A 21,339-nucleotide genomic window follows, 5' to 3' on the forward strand; every position below is an offset into this window, starting at 1 on the left:
CCCAAGTAGCTGGGATTACAGGCGCTTGCCACATGCCCAACTAATTTTTTTGTATTTTTAGTAGAAATGGGGTTTCACCATATTGTCCAGACTGGTCTCAAACTCCTGATCTCAAGTGATCTGCCCACCTCGGCCTCCCAAAGTGCTGGGATTACAGGCATGAGTCACTGTGCCCGGCCTTAAACTATTTTTTAAGCCACAATTTAAAAAAATGTATTTGACTCCTTAGGCGTTTGACAAATATATTATGGTCTTCATTAATAGCATTCATAAGTCTAAAATGAGAGCACTATTTTCCATTTTTAAAATTTCCCTATGTGCATTAATTCTCCAGCAACCTTATCTCCTAATTCAGAAGATAATATGTGCTCACACTGTGCTTCAGCAGAGGACAAATCATAAAGCTTAAATATGGTGACGCCTAGTGCGGCTACAGAAATTATTTGTAACAATTTGCTTGAAAAAAGACAATGAGGAAGCAAAACAAAGCAAATGTCAAAGCAAGATACTTGTTTTTTGAAAATCTTGAGTTCTGATATGGCTTTAAGGACATAGCAATGAGGTAAAACAGGGAAATGAGTAAAATGTAGTAAAACTAATTCTATCCATTGCTGTCAGGACTGATAGTTTTTTATTTTATTTATTTATTTTTTGAGGGTCTCACTCTTTTGCTCAGGCTGGAGTGCAGTGGCACAATCTTGGATCACTGCAATCTCTGCCTCCCTGGTTCAAGCGATTCTCTCTGGCTTCAGCCTCCCCACTACCAGGAATTACAGGTGCCCACCACCACGCCCAACTAATTTTTGTATTTTTTTTTTTGAGACTTAGTTTTGCTCGTTTCCCAGGCTGGAGTGCAATAGTGCGATCTTGTCTCACTGCAAGTCCGCCTCCCAGGTTCAAGCAATTCTCCTCCCCTTCAGCCTCCTGAGTAGCTGGGACTACAGGCGCCTACCACCACGCTCAGCTAATTTTAGTAGAGATGGGGTTTCACCATGTTGGCCAGACTGGTCTTGAACTCGTGACCTCAGGTGATCTACCCACCTCAGCCTCCCAAAGTGCTGGGATTACAGGTGTGAGCCACTGTGCCTGGCCTATTTTATTTTTTTGAGACAGAGTCTCACTCTATGGGCCAGGCAGGCATGTAATGGCACAGTCTCAGCTCACTGCAGCCTCAACCTCCTTGGCCCAAGGAATCCTCTGGCCTCAGCCTCCCCAGTGTCTGGGAGTACAGGCACGTACTGTCACATCCTGCTAATTAAATTTTTTTTTGTAGAGACAAGGTCTCCCTATGTTGCTCAGGCTGGCTACAAACTCCTGGGCTCAGGCGATCCTCCTGCCTCGCCTCCAAAGTGTTGGAATTAGAGGTGTGAGCCACTATGCCCGGCCTGGACTAATAGGTAATTTTAAAAAAGCTGGTTGAAATAGAGAATCACATACACACAAAAGCTCATACATTAATATTTCAACTTAAAGTATATTAACTTATACTTTAAGTATTTTAATTAACCAATCATTTTATAAAAGCAATACAACCATACAGATTTAAGTATATTAATTCACCAATCATTTCATAAAAGCATGCAGATTGAATTTATTCACTTTCTTTCTTGTGTAAATTACACTCATAAGATGTAAGTCTGTGATTTCCACCTTTGGTTTAAAGACACTTGTGAAGCAGTATCTATACTCTTTTCAAAGCTTTGTCATTCCCAGAGCCCCCCACCCCCAACTCTTTTACAGGTCTCTTGTCCACTGCTAATTTAAATACCCTTTTTACCCCCCAAGACAGTCTTGCTCTGTCACCCAGTCTGGAGTGCAGTGGCGTGATCCTGGCTCACTGTAACTTCCGCCTCCTGGGTTCAAGCAATTTTCCTGCCTCAGCCTCCCACATAGCTGGGATTACAGGCACGTGACACCACGCCTGGCTAATTTTTATATTCTTAATAGAAACAGCGTTTCACCATGTTGGCCAGGCTGGTCTCGAACTTTTGATCTCATGATCCACCTGCCTCGGCCTCCCAAAGTGCTGGGATTACAGGCATGAGCCACTGCACCTGGCCCTAAATACTTTTTTCTTAAGGGTCTTGTTCTGTTGCTCATGACGGAGTTCAATGACACAATCTTAGGTTACTGTAATCTTTAACTCCTGGGCTCAATCTTCCCACCTCAAAATCCTGCATAGCTAGGAGTTACTAGCGTGCATCACTGTATCTGGCTAATTTATTTGGTGGAGACAAAATATATTGCCCAGGCTGGTCTCTAACTTATGGCCTCAAACTATCCTTTTGCTTCACCTCCCAAAGTGCTGGGATTACGGGTGTGAGCCACCACGCCCAGCCTTAAATAAGTGTTTAATGGCTTGGTAAATAAACCACTTTAGTTTTTATAGACACAACTTTACTTTCCCCTTTTCATATTACTCTACTGTCCCTATTCATATTACATCAATTTGTGTAACATTTAAATTATGGGTTTATAATAAATACAAGTGGCATGAATAGTTTTGGGACCAATAAAAATCTCCTGATACACAGAACGACAATAGCGTTATCAACCGCACTTATTAGGGTTCGTATGTGATAGACACCTAAATGTTTTACATGAATTATCTCATTTACAGCAGTATCATCCCATGCTGTAAGTACTATCATGACTGTTCTATTTTAGAGGTAAGGCAAAGGGAATCTCCAGGGTGATGGTGAAGAGAGAGCCCAGTAGGACAGCTGTGCAACTATCCCAGAGAGCAGACATGAGGTAGATTGAAAAGACAACACAGGATTGGGAAGCAGGTAAAGCTCAGGTGAGATTCTAGCTCTACCATATGCTATTCCTGTAACTCTGGGAAAATGAGTCAATACTTTTTAGTCTTAATTTACTATCTATGCAATAGGAATAATATTGCATCACAGAAAATTGAGGTAAGTCACAGAATGATTATCAAGAGACATAATAACAATTATATGCCACATGTAGTCATGGTGACAAATTAGAATTTAGGTAGCTGGGCATATTTCTTGGAACTCTAAACTTTAAACATTTTATAGTACAATAGTACTGAGGAAAATATCAAAGTAATGTGGTTTGAATTCTTGGTAGTGATACACACATTGGCTTATAATGATACAGTCATGTGATAATAATAGTTTGAATCACTAGTCATATCAAAAAAATTGATACATTTATAGTGTAGACCAAATATGCATTAACATACAGTTTGGAATTTTGTGATAAAATTAATTATAACAGTAATTGTTGAGGCCTGTCTGTACTACATTCCCAGGACAATTTTAATAATGACTCCAATTCAAATAAACAATAATTTAATTCCATAAGTTTTAAATATGACTAAAGCTATGTTGGATGCTGTGGGGAATAAGAGTGAGCATAAGATATTTCCTGACCTTAAGCAGCTTATAATCTAGTTGAAAAGTCAATTTCAACTTAAGAAACTAACAAAGAATGATGGTAATAATAGTATCTTACACACAGTAACATTTTACAGTTTTTAAAATATTTTCACATATTTCATTTGACTCTCATGATAAACCTGTGATACAGACAGGAAACATAAAAAGTTAAAGCAAGGTTAGGCTCAATGGTTCATCCAAGGCAAATTGAGTGTAAATTTCAAAGACTGGCTTAAATTTGGATTCTGATTTGTCTACTATATTATGCTGGTTGTTCATAAAATTTAGGTATAAGAATGAATATGGTAATATAGGTAACTTTTAATTATCCAGGGAAGATAATTATCTAAGGTAAAAGATCACACTAGGCATTTATAAAATAATTACAAATAGTAAAAGTAGGTATCTAGAGCATGGAAGTACACAGTGACCACAGACAGCCAAATCTACGTGTTGCTAATGCAGCAGAGTTCACAAACATTACCTACCCGGGTAAGACTGCCCCATGCCAGCCGGGCATGGTGGCTCACACCTGCAATCTCAGCACTTTGGGGGGCCAAGGCGGATCATGAAGTCAGGAGTTCAAGATCAGCCTACCAATATGGTGAAACCCTGTTTCTACTAAAAATATAAAAATTAGCTGGTCATGGTGGTGCATGCCTATAATCCCAGCTACTCAGGAGGCAGAGGCAGGAGAATCGCTTGAACCTATGTGGTGGAGGTTGCAATGAGCTGAGATCACACCACTGCACTCCAGCCTGGGTGAGAGTGAGACTCCATCTCAAAAAAAAAAAAAGGCTGCCTCATCCCTTTTTGCCAAGAATATGGCAGAACACACGGAGAGTCAAGGAAAGCTCATGTGATTATGGAATCCAACACAGAATCTGGACTGGAAGGACAGAGAAATTAAGAAGAAATAAAGAACACCCACCTAGAAAAGTAGATACGCTTCTATTTTGATATTTAAAAAAATATTTTAGTAACCAAGCTATTTTGCTTGTATTATTCGTATACTTTTGATTACTCTGTAAGAATCAAATTTTTGAAATTTTAACTGCAAATGTTTAAGTTCACTTTCTACTAAACATCTTGATAAGTTTTAACTGTGATTCTACCTTCTCCCCTCACCCTGCCATTAACCCAGCTAACTAAAAGTTGAAGCACTTTGCCAAATATAATTTTTTTAAATGTATGTGCTAGAATATTTTTAAAATCTCTTTAAACATTGCTAATCTTTTTTAACAGGCTTAGTCAGAGCCTAAGCTTGGCAACAGTATCTAAAAAGATTAGTATTGCTTATATTGTATCTATTTTTAATTTATACTTCTATTTATGGCAAGCATGCTGGTATTTCATTTCATGACATTACTTCTTAAAAGGGAAGCATAAAAGCAGTGACTCAATTTAAGAAAAAAATATTCAATGTAAAAATGATCTATAAAAATGGAAAGATTACAAAGGTAGTCTCTAACGGACGGAATTTAAGGAAAATTTTCTACTATTATCACATGAAAACTGCACAGCAACCATGTGAGGAAGAATTATTTCTACATTCATGAAGAAACTAGCTCAGAGAAAGCTGAAATGATTTGCTCAAGGTGGTGTAGCCAATAAAGCCAAGGGAACCATGGTCAAGCCAGGCCTCAGCCTTGGTCTTTGGATCATCTCACTGGCAGGAAGTAGTGTTAAGAGTCCAAAGGAGAAGTGCAACATTGATTAAAGCAGTGTGAACTTTAAGGATGATTTTTGAAAACCTTAAAAATCATGGAAGGCTCAAAATCACAGACAAGGAATAAATACAGCACATGTCTGGGAAGATTTGCTTGGAAAGATAGGGTCATCTTAGGAAAAGTCTTAGAAGGCAAATAGGGAAGTCTAAAGGAGATGGAAAACAACTGAAATTGTCTATGTAGAAGTTTAAAAATGAAAGAAGTATTTTAGGTAAGGAAACTTGAGTACAAAATGCTAAATGAAATAAATGCCAGATATATTAGAGACAGGCAGGCACATTCATTAATAAACTACTGCAGTCTGTCCATGTGCAAACATCTCTAAGGCTATCTCTAAGATAGCAGTAATAGTTACTATTATGGATTCAACCAAGACTCTGAATGGCTACTACAAAACATGATATCCATGTTTTGATACTATGGATATCAAAACAGCAACCCTCTGGTCTTAAGAAGTTCAGAGGGAAAAAATACACAACTATGAAGCAATACAATAATTATTACAGTGTAAGTACAAACACTGTGGGATCCAAGAAGGAAAGAACAAAAATAAAGCAGTGGTCAGGGATGTCGTCAAGGTGATAACTGAGCTAAATCGAAAAGGATGATTAGCTTATGAAAAAGTAGAACAATGGGTGGGGGAAAATGGAGGAGAGAGATTCTCGAGATAAAATATCAGAATTTAATATACCTAAAATAAAAAAGAATGCTGTCATTCACAGAGAAAGTGGGTACACAGAAGCAGTGAGCACATGTACTTACAACCTCTCATTCTTCCCCCTCCCCTCCTCAGTATCCATATTTAGTCACCAAATCCAGTTAACTGCGGCTTCAGTATGCTTCCACACCAGTCTATTCTACTGCACCACCATCATTTAGATTCTCATCCTTTTCAGCTTCAAATGCCACCAATTCTCCCATATTCAAACAATCCTACATCCATAATAATAATCTTAAAATTCTGCCTTTAGCAGTATCATCACTGCTTAAACAAAATAAATACTTTAAAAGCTTTTCAAGTGACACTTCCAGGAGACCTCAACCATTTTGTGAAGATCATTTTCACTTGTTTATTTGTAATCACATCATGTGTAGGATACAAATCTGAGTCTCTCAAAGCCTTTGGAGGGGAAGGGCTGCCTTTGTAGGCTCTACCTTCTTTCCTACTTTGAATTCTCAGGCTGACGGATAAAGGTGGGGATGGTAGTAGCAAAGGCTAATGGTGTAGACATTTATAAGTAGATTATGGTTTACTTATTTGGACCCACTGGCTTATAGGATGAACTTGAAAAACTTCAGCTTGGCATTCAAGCCCCTTTATAATTTAGTTTAACTTTTTTTTCAACTGTTGGGTATAAAAACTGCCATGTATTAATTAATCAACATATTAATTCAACAAATATTTACTAAGCATCTATAAATGTCAGATTATGTGCTAGGCACTGGAGATACACAAAGATGAACAGAGCATAGCAGCTACCCCTGAGGGGCTTACAGCACATAGGGTAAGACAAGTGATTGCACTGAGTGACTAAAGTACTATATTGGAGGTGTAGACAAAGAGTATGGTAGTGTGTGCATTCCATTACATTCCCTGGAGTGATCACAGGAACCATTATGGAGGAAGTGGTATTTGAGCTCAGTCTTAAAATGAAGATTGTTTGCTAGGTAACTGAAGAACACTCCAAGAGGATGGAATAAATGTGTTAAAGCAATAGAGACATTCAAGAACATTCATTATATCTGGTGTGCAGTTATCTATGAAAGAGTAATAAGGAAGCTATTAAGTTGGGATGTTCTAGATCAGGAAGGTGCCTGTATAACGTGCTAAGCAGTACAGATTTTAGTTTGTCAGCATGGGGAAACATTAGAGGGTTTTAAATGAGGGGGTAATAGAATGAGGTTTACATATGAGAAAAATTCCTCTGGTATTTACAGCAGTGGATACCTTTAGGAGGCTAGACAAAAAAATAACAATGGACTAGGATAGTAGCAGCAAAGATGGAGAGAATGGGACAAATTCGAGAATTACTTGGAAGACTAAATGAGCAAAAATCGGTGAGAAAGGCAAGGAAAGAGTGACAAAAAGATTCAATATTGTAATGTATCAAGGGGGAAGGAGTCCATAAAAAAGTAGAAATCACAAGTTGGGAAGCAAGAAAGGTTCCAGAGCACAGGTGTATGGATCAGTATTGAATGGCAACAAGGAAGGTGGTAAAGGATAGGTGTCAACACAGATGCCAGTAAGAACCTGTGAAGAATAATATTAGAAATACAGTTTACTCTGTGAAGTAGTTTTAGTTATATGAGAATGGAGGATTGGGGTCTTAATTAGGCATTTTGGCTCTGTAAGGAATGAGAAAGGAGGCTAACTAGAATCACATAGAATGTCTAAATAATGTTGGCAGTACAACATTGTTGGAAATGTTGTGTTGGAAATGAATTTATGGTGGTCTCAATTTTCATGGCTGTGAGATTCCCCTACCCTATTCCCCACAGCCTTAACACAGCTGCCAGAATTAAGAATGAAAGGAGGTGGGTGGGCGCAATGGCTCATGTCTGCAATCCCAGCACTTTGGGAGGCCGAGAGGATTGCTTGAGCCCAGACCAGCCTGGAAAACAGAAAACTCTGTCTCCACACAGACACACAGACACACACACACACACACAGGTTTTTAATTAGCCATAGTGGTGTGTACCTGGAGTCCCAGCTACTTGGGAGGCTGAGGCAGGGAAATCACTTGAACCCAGAAGGTGGAGGTTGCAGTGAGCCGAGATGTCGCCACTGCACTCCAGCCTGGTGAGAAACTGAGAAATTACCCAAAAAAAAAAAAAAAAAAAAAAAAAAATGGGAGGGGGAATCAGGAGGACTAAAAGACTACTGTAAACATTTCCAATATTTTAAGAGGCTATATTGATTTCATGTTACAGTCAAAGGTAATTTATGTAAACTGAATATAACATTACCTGAAGTTTTAAACCCAGACATTAAACTAGAACTATTAGTATATATACTGTATATTCAAATTTTTTAAAAACATTGTTTTTAGGATTTATGTGTATACACACATATTCTGAATCGTAAATGTGTCATGATCTTCAATAATTTAGAAGAATATAAATGGAATCATACAGCATATAAACTTTTGAGACTGCCTTTTTTTTTCATTTAGCCTAATGCCCTGGAGATTCAGACAAGCTTCTGTGCATTATCAATACTAGGTCTTTTTTTTTTTTTTTGAGACAGAGTCTTGCTCTTTCACCAGGCTACAGTGCAGTGGCGCAATCTCGGCTTACTGCAACCTCCGCCTCGGGGGTTCAAGCGATTCTTCTGCCTCAGCCTCCCAAGTAGCTGGTACCACAGGCGCGTCACGTCCAGCTAATTTTTGTATTTTTAGTACAGACGGGGTTTCACTATGTTGGCCAGGATGGTCTCAATCTCTTGACCTCAAGATCCGCCCGCCACGGCCTCCCAAAGTGCTGGGATTACAGGTGTTACCATGCCCGGCTAATACTAGGTCCTTTTTTTAAAAAAAAAAAAATACATCTTGGCCAGGCACAGTGGCTCATGCCTATAATCCCAGCACTTTGGGAGGCCAAGGCAGGTGGATCACCTGAGGTAAGGATTTTGAGACCAGCCTGACCAACAAGGTGAAATCCTGCCTCTATTACAAATATAAAAATGAGCCGGGCGTGGTAGTGCTTGCCTGTAATCCCAGCTACTCAGGAGGCCGAGACAGGAGAATTGCTTGTAACCGGGAGGCAGAGGTTGCAGTGAGCCAAGATCGCACCACTGCACTCCAGCCTGGGTGACAGAGCCAGACTCTGTTTCAAACAAAACAAAACAAAACAAAACATAAACTACAGACCTGCCATAGTTGGAATATGTCTTCCCAAAAAGCATGTTTTGAAAATTTAATCTCCAATGCAACATCATTGGGAGGTAGGGGACTAATTAAGAGGTAATTAGGCCATTAGGGCTCCACCTTCATCAATGGATTAATGTCATTAATTTCAGGAGTGTTTGTAACAAAATAGGGAGTTTGGTCCCCTTCTCTCTCTCTCTCTCACCCTCTCTGCCCTTGTGCCATGGGAAGATATAGCAAGAAGGCCTTCAGCAGATGCTGGCACCTTGGTCTTGGACTTTCCAGCCTCCAGAACCATGAGGCAGTAAGTTTCAATTCATTATAAATTACCCAGTCTATGGTATTCTGTCATAGCAGCATGAAACATACTAAGACAATACCATATAATTCACTCATTTAAAGTGTTCAGTTCAATGTTTCTTAACATAGTCTCACACTTTTATGTGGCTGTCACCACAATCTAACTTTATATTTTGGTCTCCCCATTAACAGAAACCCTCTACCCATCAGAGGTCAATCCCCATCTCATTCTCCCTGACCCTATCCAGACCAAATGACCATTAATCTAATTTCTGTCTCTAATATAATTTACCTATTTTGGACATTTCCTATACATGGAATCACACAATATGTGGGTTTTTATTTTTGTAACTAGATTCCTTAACTTGCATTTTTCAAGCTTCATACCTATTATAGCAGGAATCAGTACATATTTAATTATTTACGTATTTATTTATTTTTGAGATGGAGTTTTGCTCTTGCTGCCCAGGCTGGAATGCAATGGCGTGATCTCTGCTCATCGCAACCTCCACCTCCTGGGTTCACACGATTCTCCTGCGTCAGCCTCTTGACTAGCTGGAATTATAGGCATGCACCACCACACCGGCTAATTTTGTATTTTTAGTAGAGACAGGGTTTCCCCATGATGGTCAGGCTGGTCTCGAACTCCTGACTTCAGGTGATCCATCTGCCTTGGCCTCCCAAAGTGATGGGATTACAGGCATGAGCCACCATGCCCAGCCAATACTTTATTTTTTATTGACAAATAATATTCCATCATATGGCTATATCACATTGTATCATTCATTATCATTCACTTGTCAGCTGGAGAACCTTTGGGCTGTTTCTTCTTTATTAGCTATTATGTATAACGCTGCTGTGAACATTCCTGTACAAGTTTTTGTATGGAAATGTACTTAATTGCTGGGACATATGGTAATTCTGTTTAACTTTTTAAGAAACTGTCAAATTGTTTTCCAAAATAGTTGTACCATTTTACATTGTCACCAATGTAGTGGTGGATGAGTTTCAATACTTCACATATTTTCCAACACTTGATATCTTTTTGATTATAGCCATCCTGGGGGCTGTGAAAAAATTCTATCTCATTTTGGTTTAGATGTGTATTTCTCTTTTTTTTTTTTTTTTTTTGAGACGGAGTTTCACTCATGTTACCCAGGCTGGAGTGCAATGGCGCGATCTCGGCTCACCGCAACCTCCGCCTCCTGGGTTCAGGCAATTCTCCTGCCTCAGCTTCCTGAGTAGCTGGGATTACAGGCACGTGCCACCATGCCCAGCTAATTTTTTGTATTTTTAGTAGAGACGGGGTTTCACCATGTTGACCAGGATGGTCTCGATCTCTTGACCTCGTGATCCACCCGCCTCGGCCTCCCAAAGTGCTGGGATTACAGGCTTGAGCCACTGCGCCCGGCCTAGATGTGTATTTCTCTAATGACTAATGATGTTGAGCATCTTTTCATGTGTGTATTGGCACTTTTTCCTCTCCTCACCTTAACTGGAAAGTTTTACTTCCTTTTCTTTCCACAGTTTTCTGCCCTGACTTACTTATCACATTGTAATTATTATTGTTCTCTGAACTATGCATCCCTTGGTTTAAAACCTTACTTAGCATTTACATAATACATTCCCAAAGAGTCTGTTATGTCCCATTATTTCTATCCCTTTCATTTTGTGATCTCTGTTCTAGGTCACTTGTTATCTGGCTAAAACCCGTTCTTGAATTTTCTCAGAGGAGTTAAGTGGGTAACATATTCTTGACACTTCTGTATGACTGTAACATGTTTTCCCCTCACTGGGGTAAGTATCTTCAAGGGAAACAGGGCATTTGGGATTGCAGTCTTTTTCTCTTAGAAATCTGTAAATACTCTTCTACCATACCCTAGTTTCCAGTGTCATGAATTAGAATTCTGATTCCAGTCTGATATTTAATAAGTGCAACCTGTTCTATCTGGAAGCCTCCAAGACGAATCCTTGGAGCTCAAAACTTTTACCAGGATATCCCTAGGTTTGTGTTTTTCATCACTGATCTTCCCCAGAACTTCATTTTGCACAATGAAGTCTTTAACTCAGGAAAAAAATTTTCTGTTAATTATTCCTTCTCCATTTGTTCGTTTTTCTTCTTCTGGACCTTGTATTAGCCATGTTAGATGTCCTGAATTGATCCACTAGGTCTCTTTTTGAAAGTCTTCTTTTATTTTGTGTTTGGCTCCATGCTTTGAAATATTCTTTTTTTTTTTTTTTTTTGAGATGGAGTCTTGCTCTGTCGCCTAGGCTGGAGTGCAGTGGCACAATCTCGGCTCACTGCAACCTCTGCCTCCTGGGTTCAAGTGATTCTCCTGCTTCAACCTCCCGAGTAGCTGGGACTACAGGCACGTGCCACCATGCCGGGCTAATTTTTGTGTTTTTTTTAGTCGAGACGGGGTTTCACCATATTGGCCAGGCTGGTCTCAAACTCATGACTTCATGATCTGCCTGCCTCAGCCTCCCAAAGTGCTGGGATTACGGGTGTGAGCCACCGTGCCTGGCTGAAATATTTCTTTTACTTGATCTTCCAGGTCAATAATCGTTCATACTCATTCATCCCTGTATTCAATAATTATGTATCAGGTGTATACTATGTGTAAGACAGTGTTCTAGGTATTAGAGTTGACAACAGATTAGCAGTGAATACAAAAAGGTTCCTGTTTTCCTGGTGCTTACATTCTAGTAGAGACAGTTTAACAAAAAAGTGTGTGAGCATAAATGGAGTCAGGTGATAATAAGCATTTAGGTGGAAAATCACATTCTGTGTTTCATAAAGTCTTTTTTTATTACTTCACTTAAACTTTCTTAAATGTGCCCATTATTATTTTCATGTCCAAGTTACTGTCTTCTGCAGCATTTCTCTTTAGCTGACTCAATATACTGTTCATTCTAAGTGGTTTTTCTCTTTCAGGTTGCCTGGCTTCCCCAGATGGATTGTTTCTTTGTCACCTCATGGGGGATTAGATTTAGTTGTTGGAGGACCACAAGTGGTAGATACTATATTAGTATCTCAAGGAAATGGAAAGGCAAAGCAGTCTCTGCCCCTGTGAGTAGGCAATGTTGCAGCAGGCAAGCCACCAGTCCTTTTGGAGGCCCAGGAGGAAGCCTCCCTGCTCTCAGGTCTCCTTACATATGCCAGCCACTGGGATAGGGAGATCTAAGACATCTGGCTCTTTCTTTTTCTCCTTCCCTCCAGGAATCCATGAATATCTACTAAGCCAAGCTCTTTTCTGGATCTGTCATTCTTATCCTCATCCTGAGACTTTCCAGGCTCCTGTCTAGAGGAAAAGTCTTGTACCAGCTCTCCCTGACAGAGTTCTCACAGAGCCCGGGGCCTCACTTGCACCTAACTGTTCATTAGATCCAGCAGCCAGTTCACTCAAGAATGGCAGACACAGGCTGGAAGTGAGATATTCAAGTAGTCACTTTCCCAGAACCCTCTCTGAAAAGTCAGTCCTGTTTACAGACTAATTCAAAAAGCATTAAAATCTTGGCACGTAAGTCAAAAATTTAAAGTGCCACTGTAAAGTTGAAACATCTGTGGCCTGCATTTTTTAAACTACTACCTTAAGTGTTAAATTTTGAAGAAAAAAGTTTAAGAAATAAGAAAGATCTTAATGGAAGTCAAAATTGAAGGATACTGACTAGATGAACTCTAAAAACAATTGTTATATAAAAGCAGACCAAAAAAGTACATATTGTATGGTACATTTATATAAAATTCTAGGAAATGTAAACTAATTTAATGACAGAAAACAGATCAGAGGTTGCCTAGGGACCAGGGAATTAGGTGAGTGGGTCATAGAGAGCACAAAGAAATTTCTGGGGTGGGTGATGAAAATGTTCACTATATCCATCATAATTATTTCATGGGCATTATCTATGTCAAAATTCATCATCAAGCTATGCACCTTAAAAACATGCAGTTGACTTTATGTCAACTGCACCTCGATGAGGAAATACTGATGGGGAAAAACATTTGGAATTTATTTCCCAAAGGGGTTGACATCCCTAAATATAAAGAACACCTAAAAAATAAAGAAGAACACCTACGGTTAACAGACAATGAACAGGAAGTTCACTAAACTTTTCTGAATTTGAAATTTATACAATAAAAAATAAAAATATGTAACTTTCAGAAAAATATTAAAACACCATGTCTGACCCTCATATAATTCATAATATGGTTGAAGAGATAAAAGTATAATTACAGGCGGGGCGAGGTGGCTCACACCTGTAATCCTAGCACTTTGGGAGGCTGAGGCAGGTGAATCACCTGAGGTCACGAGTTTGAGACCAGCCTGACTAACATGGTGACACCCCGTCTCTACTAATATAAAATTAACTAGGAATGGTGGTGGGCGCCTATAATCCCAGCTACTTGGGAGGCTGAGGCAGGACAATCGCTTGAACCTAGGGGGTAGACGTTGCACTGAGCTGAGATCTCGCCATTGCACTCCAGCCTGGGCAACAAGAGTGAAACTCTGTCTCAAAAAAAAAAAAAAAAGCCAAAAAACAAAAAACATACATACATACATATATATATATATATTTTTTTACAATGCTACTGCAATAATTTTTTATTGCTGATAAATGCCAATTATTTTTGTTTTTTTACATTTTTATTTTATTTTTAAAATTGGAGATGAGGTCTCATTATGTTGCTAAGGCTGGTTTCGAACTACTGGTCTACAGCCTCCATTTCCCAAGGTGTTGGGCTTAGAGGCATGAGTCACCATGCCCAGGTATTAATACCAATTAATGATATAATCAAAGTTGGAATAGAAGTTTAGGCAAGTTATCTTGGAGGAAATAAGTATGAACTTGGTCTTGAAGTGATGAAACTGAATGTAGGTGTATGTAATTTTTTTACTGTAGGCAGGAAATAGCAGAAGAGAAGAGAGTTCAAATGAAGAAAAAAATAGGAACAAAGGTAATGAGGTGGGGGAAGATGACAACTTTTAGGGTTTTTACTACACATTCACCATTTCTAACATAACCATCAGAATCTTTTGTCACAAAAGGTTACATGTTGATGGAAAGGATATAGGAAAAGATATGAGACCTAATTTGCCATATGAGGCTTTAGAATTCATTAAAATCATTTGTTATTTATGCACCATATTTAATCTTTGCCATGTCTATATTCTACCTATATTAGTATTTTTCTCTGAATAGGATTTAGTTTTTATTCAACTTAAATATTAGAATTTTCTTTTTTCTTTTTTTTTTTTTGAGACAGAGTTTCACTCATGTTACCCAGGCTGGAGTGCAATGGCGCGATCTCGGCTCACCGCAACCTCCGCCTCCTGGGTTCAGGCAATTCTCCTGCCTCAGCCTCCTGGGTAGCTGGGATTACAGGCATACGCCACCATGCCCAGCTAATTTTTTGTATTTTAGTAGAGACGGGGTTTCACCATGTTGACCAGGATGGTCTTGATCTCTTGACCTCGTGATCCACCCGCCTCGGCCTCCCAAAGTGCTGGGATTACAGGCTTGAGCCACTGCGCCTGGCCTAGAATTTTCTTAATACATTAAAAATACCTTGGATACCTTAAGTGATATTAAAATTCAATTATTTCATTTACTCCATATGCCCATTTTTTTTTCCATCACTAACCCTTAGTCTTTAAGCATGCAGATCTAAATTTCCATTAGTTAGACTGGTAAAAGTCTCCTGTGAATTGTTAAGTCTCTTATTTCTATCTCACTGATAATTGTGCATCTTCCTAGAAGTGTGAAGAGTGGAGAGCTACTAAAGATTGTTGGATTAAGGGTTGAACACGGTGGTTCATGCCTGTAATCCCAGCATTTTGGAAGATCAAGGCGGGTGGATCTCTTGAGGTCAGGAGTTCAAGACCAGCCTGGCCAACATGGTGAAACCCTGTCTCTATTAAAAATATGAAAATTAGCCGGGTATGGTGGTGCATGTCTATAATCCCAGCTAATCTGGAGTCTGAAGCAGGAGAATTGCTTGAACATTGGAGGCAGAGCTTGTAATAAGCAGAGACCGCCCCGCTGCACTCAAGCCTAGGCGAAGAAGTCAGACTCTGTCTCAAAAAAAAAAAAGATTGTTGGATTAAGTCAAGTTCAGATTTCTCAATTTTTAGAGCCATTTGAAAGAATATTTTACATTTGGAAATACTCTAGGCCAAATAAAAAAGCAATCCAAAACAAAACGGTAAAGAAGCGGTTAACCTCTTCTATGGATTTTGTTAAATCTCTGAAGAAAAAATAGAGCTTAAGAAGAACCAGTAACTACTGAAAAAATAGAGAGCCTAGTTCAGAAAACACAAATAATTACATATATGTTTAAAGCAGAAACGTGGTGTGGTGAAAAAAGCACACACAATTATTTTGAATTCCAAATCTGTCACTTAAATAATCTGCCTAATTTTCTGGCACCTAATTTTCCTCATTTTTAACACGATGATAATGGTTATGTATCCTAATTGTTGTGAGGATTAAATAAACCACTATTTGTCAAGTGCCTGGTTTGAATACTGGCTCTGCCACTCACCATGCTCAACAATGGTAGTCAGTATTTTTACTGTAATGTTGATGACATCGTCTGGGGAAAATTGTTTCTTCTGCAGCCTGGCCAAAGCAAGAACTTCTAAATTCTTTAAATTTATCAGCTTATAACCAATTTGCTAACCTATTCCCTATGTCTAAATTCAGTCTAAAATTTAAAACTCTTTTGAATATTTTATAAGGCACTAAAATTACACTTAATATGTTTTTATATTTCCAAACTAAATACTGCTTTCAATGTAGAATTTAAAAATTAAGCAATATGTATATTTTATAGAAATTTTTATCTTTATAGAATCAAATCAGTTGAAACCTGGTGTATCTCTTGCGGGACAAAAGTAGCAGGCAGTTCAGAGGGTTGGTATGCTAAGCTAGAAAAATTCTGGAAGTGAGAGATTCTAAACAGCTAGTGATAACAGCATTGAAATAAGAAATTTAAGTGTCTGAGATATTAATATGAGAAAGAAGGGTCACAATCTAAAAGTTTTAAGATGTAAAAATCTGAAAGAAATCAAATTTGTATTCTTATATTAAGATTTCAGATATAGTAAAAAGAATTGGGAAGGTATTTCAGAGAGATATTAGTCTTTCTGACAATGGTTGGATACTGTGGGTTAGGAAGGGAGGCAGGAAAACATGCCCACAGAGCCAACTGTAAAAAAAAAAAGGATAAACTTTTTGACCCTGAGACTTTAAAGCATACAGATCTAAATTTCCGTTAGACTGGTAAAAGCCTCCTGTGAATTGTTAAAACGACTAGAAAATAAAAGGCTTTTTGACTGTCACTATAGAAAAGATTTTTATTGATGCAGAGGAGCTCTTTAGTTGTCTATTTCAATCTATGTAAATGTTAGTGAATAAAAGGAGATAATTACTTTTTCTTGAGACAGGGTCCTACTTTGTTGCCCAACTTAGAGTGCAATGGCACGATTACGGCTCACTGCAGCTTCTACTCCAGGTTTCAAGCAATCCTCCCACCTCAGCCTTCCGACTTACTGGGACTACAGGCGCACACCACCATGCCCGGCTAATGTGTGTGCTTTTTTCGGTAGAGACAGCGTTATACCATGTTGTCCAAGTTGGTGTTGAATTCCTGGGCTCAAGTGATCTGCCCACCTTGACCTCCCACAGTGCTGGCATTACAGGCATGAGCTACCAAGCACAGCCAAATCACCTTTTTTAGAACATAAGCTTTCATGGGTAACAATTATTTAGTTGTAGCAGTCTAACATCCTATGGATTCTCAATAAAATTTAAACCCCATTTAATAGAAATTTGTGTCACAGTTTGCTTTCCTACCACTTGTATTACTTGTGAGTTACTGTTTGGAGATGCTCTTCAATACCAGTATGGGTTCTTCTCTCTGTTGTGCTGTAGGTTCATTTCTAAAAATTACCTTATTTTAAAGGAGGAAAATCTTCCAAACTGCAATCTGTGTCCAGTGAAGGCAAGTACATCATTTCAAATCTGCCTAAAATATAGGCAGTATAAGGTTTGAGGGGCAGGGGAGAAAATATGGAACAATTATTTCACAAAAATACTAACCATAATGTTTTTTTTTAATCTTTATAAATATATATATATATATTTATTGGCTAGCCAACTGAAGCAGTGGGAATAAATATTTAAATAAGTGAATGAATAGAGAATTCATGCCTGATTAAGTGAAAGCAATAATCCGTAAAACTTTGTTATATTGGTCCTACTTTTTCTCTTTGAGAGGGAGTCTCACTCTGCTGCCCAGGCTGGAGTGCAGCGGTGTGAGCTCCGCTCACTGCAACCTCCGCTTCCCAAGCTCAAGAGGTACTCCTGCCTCAGCCTGTCGAGTAGCTGGGATTACAGGCATGTGTGTATATTGGTCCTATTTTTAAGAATCAGAGTTTTGATAATGCTTACATCAAAATCTGTGGCTGAGACACATTAAGATATAAAGTAACCTTTTCTTATTAGTAGAAAGCAGCCGGGCGCAGTGGCTCAAGCCTATGATCCCAGCACTTTGGGAGGCCAAGGCAGGTGGATCACAAGGTCAAGAGATTGAGACCATCCTGATCAACATGGTAAAACCCCGTCTCTACTAAAAATACAAAAATTAGCTGGGCATGGTGGTGCACCCCTGTAGTCCCAGCTAGTTGGGAGGCTGAGGCAGGAGAATTGCTTGAACCCAGGAGGCAGAGGTTGCAGTGAGCCGAGATCGAGCCATTGCACTCCAACCTGGGTAACAAGAGCAAAACTCTGTCTCAAAAAAAAAAAAAAAGAAAGCTAGGATTTGGTTTAGTGGGGAGCGTAGAGAATTCAGAAGTATGAACACTGGCTCTGCTACTCACCATGTGGCGTGAGGCAAGTCACTTAGTCACGGCTCAGATTACCACTAGAAAGGCAATAACCACCCATTATCCCAGAGTAGGGAAGAGAATGAAATTAACATTTCCATAAATGGTCTCACTCTACCTCTCTCCCTCATCTATTTCTTTACCACATGCCCAATGTGCTAACTGCCCTAAATTTTTATTGCTAAGTGCTATACCCTGCTCTCATTCCTTTGTATTCCTTTTGTTTACCATCGCCTCTAAACCTTCCTACAAGAATTGTGTCCCTTCCATACCTGTCCAGGATCCCCTCCAGGTAATGTTGTTATTCTCTCCATCATCTGTTATCCAAATCTGTTTTTTTCTTATTAAACCACAAAAGGTAGTTCTTAGTTCCGAGTGCTGTCACATATGTATTGTTTTATATATGGTACATAATCCCATGTAATCCTCACAGCCACTCTGTAAAGCAGGTACTGTTATTCTCTGTTTTATCAGTGAAGGAAAGTAGGCCTTGAGAAGTTAAACAGCTTGGCGAAAGTCACTCAAGTATAATTATTACAAATTATCACTACTAATAATTAGTAGGACTAGGATTTAAAGTGAAGTCTGACTCTAAAGCCATTCTTCCTTCCTTCAGTGGGGATCATCCCATATATCTTATACTTCTGTAGCCTTAGGAAAAAAGTACAGCACCTGGCATATTTACAATGAACATATGTTTGGTGAATAAAAAAGGCAGAGAGCATGTCTTATTCACGGAGTTGCTTATTATGTGCCAGACATTTACCTTAGGACCTGAAGATAAAAAATGATCTGACAAGGTCCTCAAGGAGCTTATAATCAGTATACTATGGGAGGGAATCAAGTAAACAGATTATTATAGAGTGTGAGGTTAAGTACTGTTTCTGTGCACAGGCTGCTGAGAAAACAAAAAGGGTAGGAAGAAAACAGTCAAGAAAGAGGTAAGGAAAGTCCCAGTTTCTGCTTTTCCCTTCGAAACCCAAATGAAGCAGGGTTCTAACACACAGGCATACCTTGTTTTATTGTGCTTTGCTTTACGGTGCTTCACAGATACTGTGGGGTTTTTTGTTTGCAAACTGAAAGTTTGTGACAACCCTACGTCAAGCAAGTCTTTTAGTGCCATTTTTCCAAAAGCATGTGCTCACTTCGTGTCTGTCACATTTTGTTAATTCTTGAAGTATTTCTAACTTTTTCATTATTACTATACCTGTTTATGATGATCTGTGCTATTAAAATTGCTGTTACTATTCAAATTGTTTTGGGGTATCATAAACTATGCCACAGAAGACTTAATCCATAAATATTGTGTGTGTTCTGACCACTTCACCAACCGGCTGCTTCCTTGTCTCTCTCCCTCTCCTTGGGGCCTCCCTATTCACTGAGACACAAAAATACTGAAATTAGGCTAGTTAACCCTACAATGGACTCTAAGTTTTCAAGTGAAAAGGTGTTGTACACCTCTCACTTTCAATCAAAAGCTTGAAATGATTAAGCTCACTGAGGAAAGCATGTTAAAAGCCACCAGGCCAAAATCTAGGTCTCTTGTACCAAACAGAAAGTTGTGAATGCAAAGGAAAGGTTCTTGAAGGAAATTAAAAGTGCTATTCCAGTGAACACACAAATGATAAGAAAGCTAAACAACCTTATTGCTGATATGGAGAAGGTTTTAGTGGTTTGGATGGAAGATCAAATTAGCCAAAACATTCCTGTAAGCAAAAACCTAATCTAGAATAAGACCCTAACTCTCAAGGCTGAAAGAGTTGAGGGTGCAAAATAAAAGTTTGAAGCTAACAGAAATTGGTTCATGAGGTTTAAGGAAAGAAGCCATCTCCAAAACATAAAAATGCAAAGTAAAGAAGCAAGTGCTTTTAAAGAAGCTGTAGCAAGTTATCCAGAAGACTGAGCTAAGATCACTGATGAAGGTGGCTTCACTAACAACAAATTTTCAATGTAGAAGAAGCAGTCTTATATTGGAAGAAGATGCCATCTAGGACTTTCCTAGCTAGAAAGGACAAGACAATGCCTCACTTCCAAAGACATGTTGACTCTACTGTTAGGGACTAATGCAGCTGGTAACTTTAAGTTGAAGCCAATGCTCATTTACCGTTCTGAAAATCCTAAGACCCTTAAAAACTATACAACAAGCCAGGTGTAATGGTGCACCTCTACAGTCTATCCTCAGTGGAAAAACAACGCCTGGATAGCAGCTAACCCATTTACAGCATGTTTTACTGAAGAAAAAAAAAAAATTTTTTTTTTTTTTTTTTGAGGAGTCTTGCTCTGTTGCCCAGGCTGGAGTGCAGTGGCACGATCTTGGCTCACCGCAACCTCTGCCTTCTAGGTTCAAGAGATTCTCCTGTCTCAGCCTCCCAAGTAGCTGGGATTACAGGTATGTGCCACCATGCCCAGTTTTGTATTTTCAGTAGAGATGGAGTTTCAACATGTTGGCCAAGCTGGTCTTTAACTCCTGACCTCAGGTGATCCACCTGCCTCAGTCTCCCAAAGTGCTGGGATTACAAGTGTGACCCACCACACCCAGCCGGTTTACTAAGTATTTTAAGTCCAGTGCTAAGACCTACAGCTCAGGAAAAAAAAAAAAAGATTTCTTTCAAAACATTACTACTCATTGACAATGCACTGGTCACTCAAGAGCTCTGATGGAGATAAACAAGATCAATGTTGTGTTCATGCCTGCCAGCATAACACCAACAACAGCATCTTTGGTCCATCTACAGCTTAGGGATCCTTTAGGAATTATTTCAACTTCCAAGACTTATTATTTATGAAATACATTTTATAAAGCTATAGCTGCCATAGATCGTGATTCCTCTGATGGATCTGGGCAAAGTACATTAAAAATGATTCGCCATTCTAGATGGCATTAAGAACGTCTGTGATTCATGGGAAAAAGTAAAAACATCAACATTAGGCTGGTGAGTGAAATGGTCTTCACAACTAACTCATCACAACCAGTTATAGCTTTCTTTGTGCCTTCTCTCACTCCTACTCCTTCACTTGACCAGCCTTAAAAATAAAAAAAAGAAAAGAAAAGAAAGAAAAAGAAATCAACAATAACATTGGGAAGAAGTTGATCCTAGCCCTCATGGATGACTTTCAGGGTTCGAGACTTGAATGGAGAAAATAATGC

General features: G+C 38.9%; 1 protein-coding gene and 1 long non-coding RNA gene across 9 annotated transcripts in view; one reads left to right on the forward strand and one right to left on the reverse strand.

Moving 5' to 3' along the window:
- The window catches only part of SLC12A6 (solute carrier family 12 member 6), a 100,417-nt gene that overhangs the window by 55,303 nt on the left and 23,775 nt on the right, over positions 1–21,339 (reverse strand). The window lies entirely within an intron of this gene.
- LOC116538736 lies at positions 1,692–20,502 on the forward strand. Its single transcript, XR_004263771.1, has 3 exons — positions 1,692–1,702; positions 5,254–5,258; positions 20,228–20,502. It is a non-coding gene; the product is annotated as an uncharacterized LOC116538736 (long non-coding RNA).

This window comes from Sapajus apella, unplaced genomic scaffold (assembly GCF_009761245.1).
Source record: "Sapajus apella isolate SASKATOON/1434 unplaced genomic scaffold, GSC_monkey_1.0 scaffold122, whole genome shotgun sequence".
NCBI classification, from domain to species: Eukaryota; Metazoa; Chordata; class Mammalia; order Primates; family Cebidae; genus Sapajus; species Sapajus apella.